We start from the raw sequence: 10,000 nt of genomic DNA on the forward strand, positions 1-10,000 counted from the left end.
TATCCTTCGATGTAGTCAACCTCTACTCCAATATCCCCCACAACCTAGGACTAGAGGCAATCCAATTCTGGCTAGAGAATCACACCAACGAACTACCACACCGCATCAAAAAAGAATTTGTGATAGAAGGGGTTAAATTCATCCTGGAAAATAACTTCTTCGCCTTCAATGACAACTTCTACCGATAAAAATCGGGGACTGCGATGGGTACACGAATGACCCCCTCCTTTGCCAACCTAGTCATAGGATGCCTAGAGATCAGTCTGTATCGTAAGGTTCTAGAAAGATATGGCAGCCCTTTCTCCATCTACATAGAAAACAACTGGAAGAGATATCTAGATGACTGTTTCATCCTTTGGCATAAAAATATAGAAAAACTCATAGAATTCCAGGAAATTTTAAACGGACTGGACGTAAACATCCAATTCACGATGGAATATAGCCAGCAACAACTCTTTTCCTCGATATCCTCATTAAGAAAGCTAATAATATAATAGAAACAGACATATACTATAAGCCTACAGACTCTAAGCAATATCTTCCATTCAATTCATGCCACCCCATACACACCAGGATGAATATCCCCTTCAATCTAGCAAAAAGGATATGCACTATAGTCTCTAACGCAAACACCAGAGACACACGACTACAAGAACTAAAAGATACCCTTATCACCAGGAACTATCCACCTTCACTTATTGACAAGTGCATTCAACGTGCCCTTTAACTTAACATCAAGGAACTGAGACATCCCAAATCAAAGAAAAACTTACAACCAAAAGCCTTACCATACATCTCCACACACAACCCTCTCAATAACGAAGCCTTCGGCACCATCCTCCACAAAAAAGACCCTCCTAAAAAAAGACCACAGAATGAACACAATCCTCCAAACACACACGATCATAAAAAGCAAAAGACAGCCTAGATCCATGAAAAGTCTCCTAACACAAGCCCGAATTCACTCTTAAACACAGAAGCCGACAGTAAAAAAATGTGGAAGACCCAATTGCGGGATATGCGACTATCTAATTGAGGGATCAGAGTTCTCCTTCAAACAGGGACAACGGTTTACAGTGAAAAGCAACTTCACATGTGCTTCGGAGAACCTAATATACTCACTAACCTGTTCCGGGTGTCAAGAGCAGTACATAGGCCAAACAAAAAATGGTTTGCGTAAACGAATGGCCCTGCACAGATCCCAGATAAAAATTCCCCAAAACAGAAAAATAGCTTTTAGCCAACACATAGATACTTGCGCCAACAAAAAAACACCAAACTTCAGGATTTTCCCCCTCTACCAATTTAGGGACGATACAACCTCGAGACAACGAATAAGTAAAGAAAATCTCTTTATTACAAAATACAAGCCACTTCTTAACGGGTCTACGACAAACAATTAATATACCTCAACTTTAGAATAAAAGAAATATATACACACACAAATATTACACTCCATAGAATCCATTACTAATCATCCCCATCACAGCTATACTTTCACCCATTCATATTCTCCCTTCTCTGTTTTTTTCTTCTTCTTCTTCCTCTTCTTCTTCATCATCATCATTATCATCATCATCGTCGTCATCATCATCACCACCATCATCACCATCATCTTCTCCTTCTCCTTCTTCTTCTTCTTCTTCTTCTTCTTCATCATCATCATCATCATCAACATCGTCATCTTCTTCTTCTTCTTCTACTTCTCCACCTTCCACCCCTTAACCTTGTCAATAATGTCTTTCAGTATAACGCCTACGCAAATTCCATAAACAATTCCTGAATTGAACTGCGACTACTGTCAGCCACTGACCATTCAAAATACGACCATCAAGGCATTCCCAGATTTCCCCATCCCCTCTCCACACCAGCCTCCTTATTCTTCACCTACCCTACCAAGAACTCACAACGACCCCGAACACACAAGTGCAAACAAGGGAGTCAGAGAAAGGCAGAATGCTACTTATATCTGAACACTGCTATAGAAATATTCTTTTAAAAAAACTTTTCTTCTAATTTTTCTAAATTTAATTATTTAATCGTTACAGTTGAAAAGGTCTCAAAATGACCGAAACCGGTACTGAAAGATTCACTATAAAATTATCTTAGCATTTTCTATTTTTGACTTGTTTTTTCATATATATCAACTCGTGTGTTCCTTTCCACCCTTATACATATATATATATATATATATATATATATGTATATACATATAATTTCAAAGTGAGATAGGGGTTATGAGTGTAACCCACTATGGGATATCATTTATGCAATATACTGCCAGTAAAGTACCCAGAGAGGCTAATACATAAATGCTAAGAATTGCAATGCAATTAATTCATTTATTGTATTATATGGGCGAAGGTAAAATGTTTTACCTCAAACTCATAATACAAAATAAGAAAATGGAGGAATAGATTTCTTTCAATCATCAACTACTAGATAATACCAATTCATATAATTTATTAACTAATCATTTAGGAACATCCAGATCAAACAGAATAATACGGAATAAAACAGTACACATCAATAAGTAAGATAATACCATAAGAACAATACATATAAAATGGATCTTACAGCAGTTTCAGCCTGTCGATAAGAGTATCTCATTATGCTCATATTAGTCAGATGTATTGAGGTAATATGCAGTTTAAAATGAGTTATATATACATATATCTCAAGGCCTCGTCAGAGATTATAAAGTACAATTATAAAGGTATAAAATGAAGATATAAAGTGAAAATATGAATATTAAAGAAGGTACACATATACAAGAATAAGCATATATACATATATACATATACATATAAGTGTATAGTACACCTACATATACATATATATATATAAGTATATACATAATAATATACCACACACACACACACATATATATATAATATACAAACACGCATGCAACTTACATACATACGTACATACATACATACACACATACGCATACGACAGTTTTCTTTCAGTTTCCATCTGCCAAATCCACTCAAAAGCTTTTGGTTGGTCTGAGATTATAGGTTTATATTAAATTACCCTTCTTCAATGTGCCACGCCGTGGGGTTGAACCCCGTGGCATGTTGTTAGGGAGCAAACTTCTTTATTTCATTAAATTTGCCACAAGGGCAGCACACAGAGAGAAGCTCGAGGGCTAGACAGAGACATTAATGGGATGAATGATGATGATATATGGATGATAAGGATGGGAGAAGACGAAAAGCGCCCGCCGACTTTCGCTTCTCTAAAACATTGTTCTTTTTTTCTTTTTTTTAAAAAACACAATGAGGCAATAAACCTCTTACACAGTTTAAAATTAAAAATAAAACACAAACACGAGGCAATAATCCTCTCACTTAAAGGTTTCAACATAAATCTGAAGGAGTCCTTCGGGAAGGAGTTCGTTATCTTCCATAGATCGTTCTCCCATATGACCTCCGCAGCCACCTGCGAAGGCCACTCAGGGTCCCGCCGACTTTCGCTTCTCTAAAACATTGTTCTTTTTTTCTTTTTTTTAAAAAACACAATGAGGCAATAAACCTCTTACACAGTTCAAAATTAAAAATAAAACACAAACACGAGGCAATAATCCTCTCACTTAAAGGTTTCAACATAAATCTGAAGGAGTCCTTCGGGAAGGAGTTCGTTATCTTCCATAGATCGTTCTCCCATATGACCTCCGCAGCCACCTGCGAAGGCCACTCAGGGTCCTCCGTGTAGGACAGAAGCCCCTCCCACCGGCACTTCCTTTCATTTTTTTTGTTTTCATTTTGCAAGGTTCCTCCCTTGTGGAAGAGGTCCAAAAATTCCTCCTTCAGCAGCACACTCGCCAAAGGAGAATCGGGACACGCCGGCAGCGTGTCACAACCAGCCGACAATGTCCCGTTTTTCTTTTTTCTTTTCTTTTTCCCTTGGGGTGCGGGAGGGTGGTGTTCCCAGGCTGTGTCCAGCAGGTTCTTTTCTCCCGCAGCTCTCGGGTTCTTCGGTGGGCAACCATTGTTGCCCACCTTTCGCTTTCGTTTTTTCGACGAGGTGGAAAGCTCCTCGACATCCTCATCATTCTCTCCTTCTATTGTGGGAGCAGGGAGTGGTTCCTCTGTTAACTGCTCCAGAATCCTATTTTGGTCCTTGGGGCAGTTTTTCTTGATGTGACCGGTCTCCAGGCACAGGTGACACTTGTTGGGGGGCGTCCCTCGAGCATCACCGGATACCTAGACCCGGCCATCCTAAAAAAATCTGGGAAAACCAGACTTTCGGCTGATTGGGTCTATAGGGTCAACACAGCTTTTGACCCCTCCCAATCAGCCGCAGGCAAAATTTTTACGTTGAGCAGCTTGGTACTGCTACCACCCAGACCCCGGCAGATAGAGTCCTCTATCCACTCGGGCTCAATTCCGGGTGGCAAGCCGCAAACCCAAGCCCTCGTTAACTTCTTTCCACAATAACTGGGAAGAAACATTATTTCCTTCCCCTCGAGGGGCCGGCTTGCAAAATCGCAAGCTTCTTTGGGGGAGTCAAATAGCAACCTGACCGTTGCAAATTTGACTGCCCGTGAAGGCATGTATTCTGCCAGCTCTCTCAAAATTGTGGCTTTCGGGAAAACGGTTATGGTATCGAGCGACTTTGAATAAGTCCTCAACACCACCGTCTTCTTTTCGAGCTCTTTTAGCCATGATTTGGGAGGTGTTAATTCCCACATTAATATTTCCTTTGCCATTTTTTTTTTTAAATAAAAAGTTCAAATATAGTTCGTCAATACGTTTTCAAATAAAGAAAGAAGACACAACAGAAGGGAAGAAAAAATTAAAATAACAGTTCAAATAAAGTTCTTTTTTCTTTTAAATAAATGATAGCTGTGAAAAGAGAGTTCAAATCCAGGCAAAGAAATAAATTTTCGGCCGAAAGGTACTCCTGGCCAATTCTTTTAATCCACGTGGGCACAAAAATTTTCAAATATAATTTCTCACAATTATGTGAGATAACACACACGTCTCCACCGCAAGGCAGACAAAAATCTTCGAATTCAGTAAGGACTCCTTGCCTGTTCAAAAAAATAAAACCAACAGGCAACCAATCCTACCGGACTCAAAAAGCAAAAAGTCTTACCTTACAGCGTCTTTCAGTTCAACTTTCGCCAGCTGCATACCAGCGTTACGACTTTAACAGGTGCGTGAAGAACACTGTTTTTGTTCTTTTTTCTTTTTAGGACGGAGCTCAGAGGGAGGCGTCCTCTCAGTTCAACCGGAAGCAAGCTTCTTACGACACAGTCACACTTTACTCGTTACATGTTATGGTGTGGTTGTACCATTTACTATCACTCAAATCATAATGTAACATTGAAGAAATATGCAATTTAAAGATAATATTATTCCAAAATCATGATAAGTGAGTGAACTCAATTGCAAACAACCCTGATAAGAGGTTCCTCTGGCAAACAAAGTCAGTGATATAGTGTCTCAACATTGATTTAACTATGTTGACTTTACCGCTTCTACCTGAAATAGGACACTAACGCTCTAGTTGATCTCGGTTGACATACACTGCGTTGATGATCATCGAAGTAGGAAAAAGACTCAAGCGTTTCCTTTAATTTTAAGATGTTACAAGACCAAGACCTCAACAGTAAGAATGCTGCACCTAAAATTGAAACTAGTAAACTATTATGTTACGCCCTTTGTCCCCTACGAGACAGAAACGTGGACAATGTACAGAGCAATAGAAAAGATGATAAATGCCTTTGTGATATGGATTTTTCGTAAATTGAGCAGAATAAGCCAGAAAGACAGAGTAACAAACACTGCAGTATTAGAAAAGCTGGGAGTCCAAAGACACTTACTGTTGAAAATCGGGTCCACAAAGATATATTTTGGACATTCAATACACCACGACCGATTGGGACGGAAGTATGAAGAAGAAGAGAGCAAGAAGCCGTCAGCTGTGGACTGATGATATCAAAGAATGGACTGGAAACAAGAACTTAGCTGATTGTATGCATACAGCATAACATAGAGGGAAATGGAAAGTCTTCACATGCCGAACTCTCGACAGGGTGGACATATGGCTGATGAAGAGTGAGTAGCTTGAATACAGAACACTTTGACACTATTTCAGAAAAAAAAGGATGACTTAAGAGAAGGATTAAACAGGTGTAGGGCAGCGATAAATTTGATTGATACATGAATGCAGGCATTCAAACAGACGTACATAGATACATAGGTTTACATACATACATACATACATACATACATACATACATACATACATACATGCATACATACACACATACATACATACATACATACATACATGCATACATGCATGCATGCATACATACATAATACATGCATACATGCATGCATACATACATACATACATACATACATACATACATACATACATACATACATACATACATACATACATACATACATACATACATACATACATACATACATACATACATACATACATACATACATACATGCATACATACACACATACATACATACATATATGCATCCATACATGCTGGAAGTCAACTCGTAACCAAATAAGACGACTTCCTAATCTCAGTAAGTCCGTGCAAACGCTCTGAGAATCCAGTAAGTTCCTGTGCGTGAATTTGTTTTGATTGGATAAAGTATTGCATAGCACTGAATTCGAACCCACTTTTCAGCGCAATCTCCTATAACACCAGTGGCACAAGAGAGACTGAGATGACAGAAAGAAACCGCCCTTCAGGTTTTTAATACGAGTTTGCCTTCTCCTAGAAGGGAGTTCTAACAAGAACTAGGAGCCCTTCACTCCCAGTGGTTCGCCTGCAAGTAAACCCAGAATTGGAAATTTAGCAGGTTCTACTTCTCCAAGTCAGAGTAGACTTGGGAACAATAGTAGCTAAGAGGTAGTTTCATACCGATCAAAACACTGAAACTCCCGTGCCAGAGCCCCACTATTTCATGCAGTTTTAAGTCATGACCAGGACACATAAATAGAAACATACATACAAACATAATACACTCACATACACTTACACACACACACACACACACACATACACACACACACACACACACACACATACATGCATACATACATACATACATACATACAAACATACATACAGACAGACAGACAGACAGACAGACACATATATACTCCAACCTAGCCCATTGCTCTTAAAATGCCAACATAACACATTCCTTCTTTGTGTACCATTTGAATGTATATGTCAAGAATATGAATGGTTAAAAAGAAGAGCTTTATCTGGTTACGGCACTTTCAAAAAACATAGGAACATCGTTTGGCCGGGATAAATGTTCTTATATATTCCTACAACTGTTACATTTTCTCTCACATTGAAGGGTATAATTTTCTATCCAATAACAGGATTTTGCAACAATAGTTGATACAGAAAGCGATGAAAATGCCAAATGTGACAATCGGTGCAGACTGTAGGAGTTACATGGAAATGATGACGTTTTGGGCCAACTAATTATGTTTTCCAACACAGATAACTATCCCTAAATTTCATCATAATTTCATCTGCCTATGAAGCACGATGATGTTGTTCCAGTTCTCTACACAATGCCTAGAAAGGTTAGCCTTGAAAGTGACCGCATGTAAGAAGTTAATGTGAAGAGTATGTTCATCGATAAAACGAAAGACTTCTTCAAATTGTTGGTAAAACTCTAGGTACGATAATTTGGGTAACCTGTGTGGGTATGGAGCTTTTTCTCTCCACAACGCAGTCTTGAATTCAGTCTCACTGTACTGTGCACTTATTTGAGCAAATGTCTTATGCTATAGCTCCGAGGCATCCGACTGAAGCTCTGTGGGTTGATTTGGTAGAGAAAAGCTGAAAAGAAACCCGTCGTGTATGCATGTACATATATATAAATAAATAAATAAATATATATATATATATATATATAATATATATATATATATATTAAAATTATAAGTATATGAAAGAATGGAGTTGAACGACTAGTTAACAAATATCCTTTATTGAGAATAAAGGATATTTGTTAACTAGTCGTTCAACTCCTTTCTTTCATATACTTATAATTTTAAAATAAACATACAAATTATGTATGAGTATGTGTGGCCATGTATGCATGTGTGTATGAGAGTGTGTGTCTTTGGGTTTGTGTTATTTTTGTTCCCCCAATCCACTTGACAACTAGTGCTGGTTAGTTTACTCACCGTAACTTAGCGGATCAGCAAAAGAGAATAAGTACCAGGCTTTAAAAAATAAGTACTTGGGTCGATTTGTTCGACTAAACCCTTCAAAACAGTTCCCCAGCATGGCCACAGTTCAGTGACTGAAGTAAGTAAAAAAATAAACAAATGCACAATTGTAGAAATGTAAATCCAGGTCGTTTGGTGAACAAATTCGCTTTACGTAGTTCTAGATTAGATGTGTTGCGAATGGAATTTGGTAAATGTAACGTATACGGAAGTCCGTCAAATTTAACTTATTATTATTGGAGTAATAGGGTATATACCAAACCATCGAGAGAATTATTCCTGTAGAACAGAATGAACGACCTTTGGAAAAAGGTAATGGAGAAACCCCCTTTGAAATGAGCCACGAAAGCCTTACGAATGTTTCAATCAAATTTTTTATTCTTGTGGTCAAATGGAATTTTCACAAAGCTTTCTTGGCACATTTCGGTACCTATCCATTGCCCAACAGCTGTTTATAAAATGTTAAACATAAAATATAAAGAAATGTATACCGTTGCTGTTATGTTAAAAAGTCGTATGTCCAAATTTGGCCAGATGCGTTTTCTTCAATATTTCTTTTCGGTTGCAATAGCTAGTTCTTTTGGTCAAGCTATCGTATTCCCAGATGCTTCAGCTGCCAAGATATCAAAAATAGTCCAAATGTTGTACAACGGTTTTGCTATGAAATAGTGAAACTACTTTTTCGTTTTCTGAGAAAGGAACGTTTTGGACACTTTTGAATAATAGCAACGATACATACATAAGTACATACATACATGCATACATACGTACGTACATACATACATACATACATACATACATACATACATACATACATACATACATACATGCTTACATACATACATGCATACATACATGCATGCATGCATACATACATACATACATACGTATGTGTATGTATGTGTTTATGAGTGTGTGCGTGTGTTTGTGTGCATGAGTGCGTGTGTGTGCATGTATGTGTGTCTCTGTGTGTGTGTGTGTGTGTGTGTGTGTGATTGTATTTGTGTATGTACCCTGCTACCGCTTGACAACGAGCATCAGTTTCTTTAAAAAGAGAAAGTAAGTATTGGTGTCAATTTGTTCGACTAAACACTTCAAGGTGGCTGCAGGATGATCGCAGTCCAATGACTGAAACAAGTAAACAAGAAAAAACATATAAAGATATATACAGAAACCAAATTGCAACAACAAATCTGTTTGAGACAACAAAATATTATGCGTTATGAAAGTCAGCTGTCGATTTGGCGATTTAATATTGATGTATTAAGAAAAATATAGGTGAAAGGGGACAACGATGGAAATTGCAAATTCAGTACCTCAAAGTACTCATTTAACTTCACACCCATTATTACTGGAGCTACTGTGTGTTTGTGTGTCTGTGTTTGTCGCCCGACATCGCTTTACAACCGATGCTGGTGTGTTTACGTCTCCTTAACTTAGCAGTTCGGCAAAAGAAACCGATAGAATAAGTACTAGGCTTACAAAGAATAAGTCCTGGGGTCAATTTGCTCGACTAAAGGCGGTGCTCCAGCATGGCCGCTGTCAAATAACCGAAACAAAGTAAAAGGGTAAAAGAGTAACCCATATGGACCAAAATATGGTTGAATTTAGAGCAAAGAACATAGATCCATAACTCATACATCACCGATGATTTAAAGATTCATTATCAACTATTATTAAGTAAGGTCTAAGGCGACGGGCTGGTAGAATAGTTTGCACGCTGGGTGAGGATGCTTAGCGGCATGTCGTC

General features: G+C 38.1%; 1 protein-coding gene across 1 annotated transcript in view; it reads left to right on the plus strand.

The window, feature by feature from the left end:
- The window catches only part of LOC115214238 (beta-1,3-galactosyltransferase 1-like), a 63,393-nt gene that overhangs the window by 677 nt on the left and 52,716 nt on the right, over positions 1 to 10,000 (plus strand). The gene's annotated exons all lie outside the window — the stretch shown is intronic.

This window comes from Octopus sinensis, linkage group LG7 (assembly GCF_006345805.1).
Source record: "Octopus sinensis linkage group LG7, ASM634580v1, whole genome shotgun sequence".
Lineage (NCBI taxonomy): Eukaryota > Metazoa > Mollusca > Cephalopoda > Octopoda > Octopodidae > Octopus > Octopus sinensis.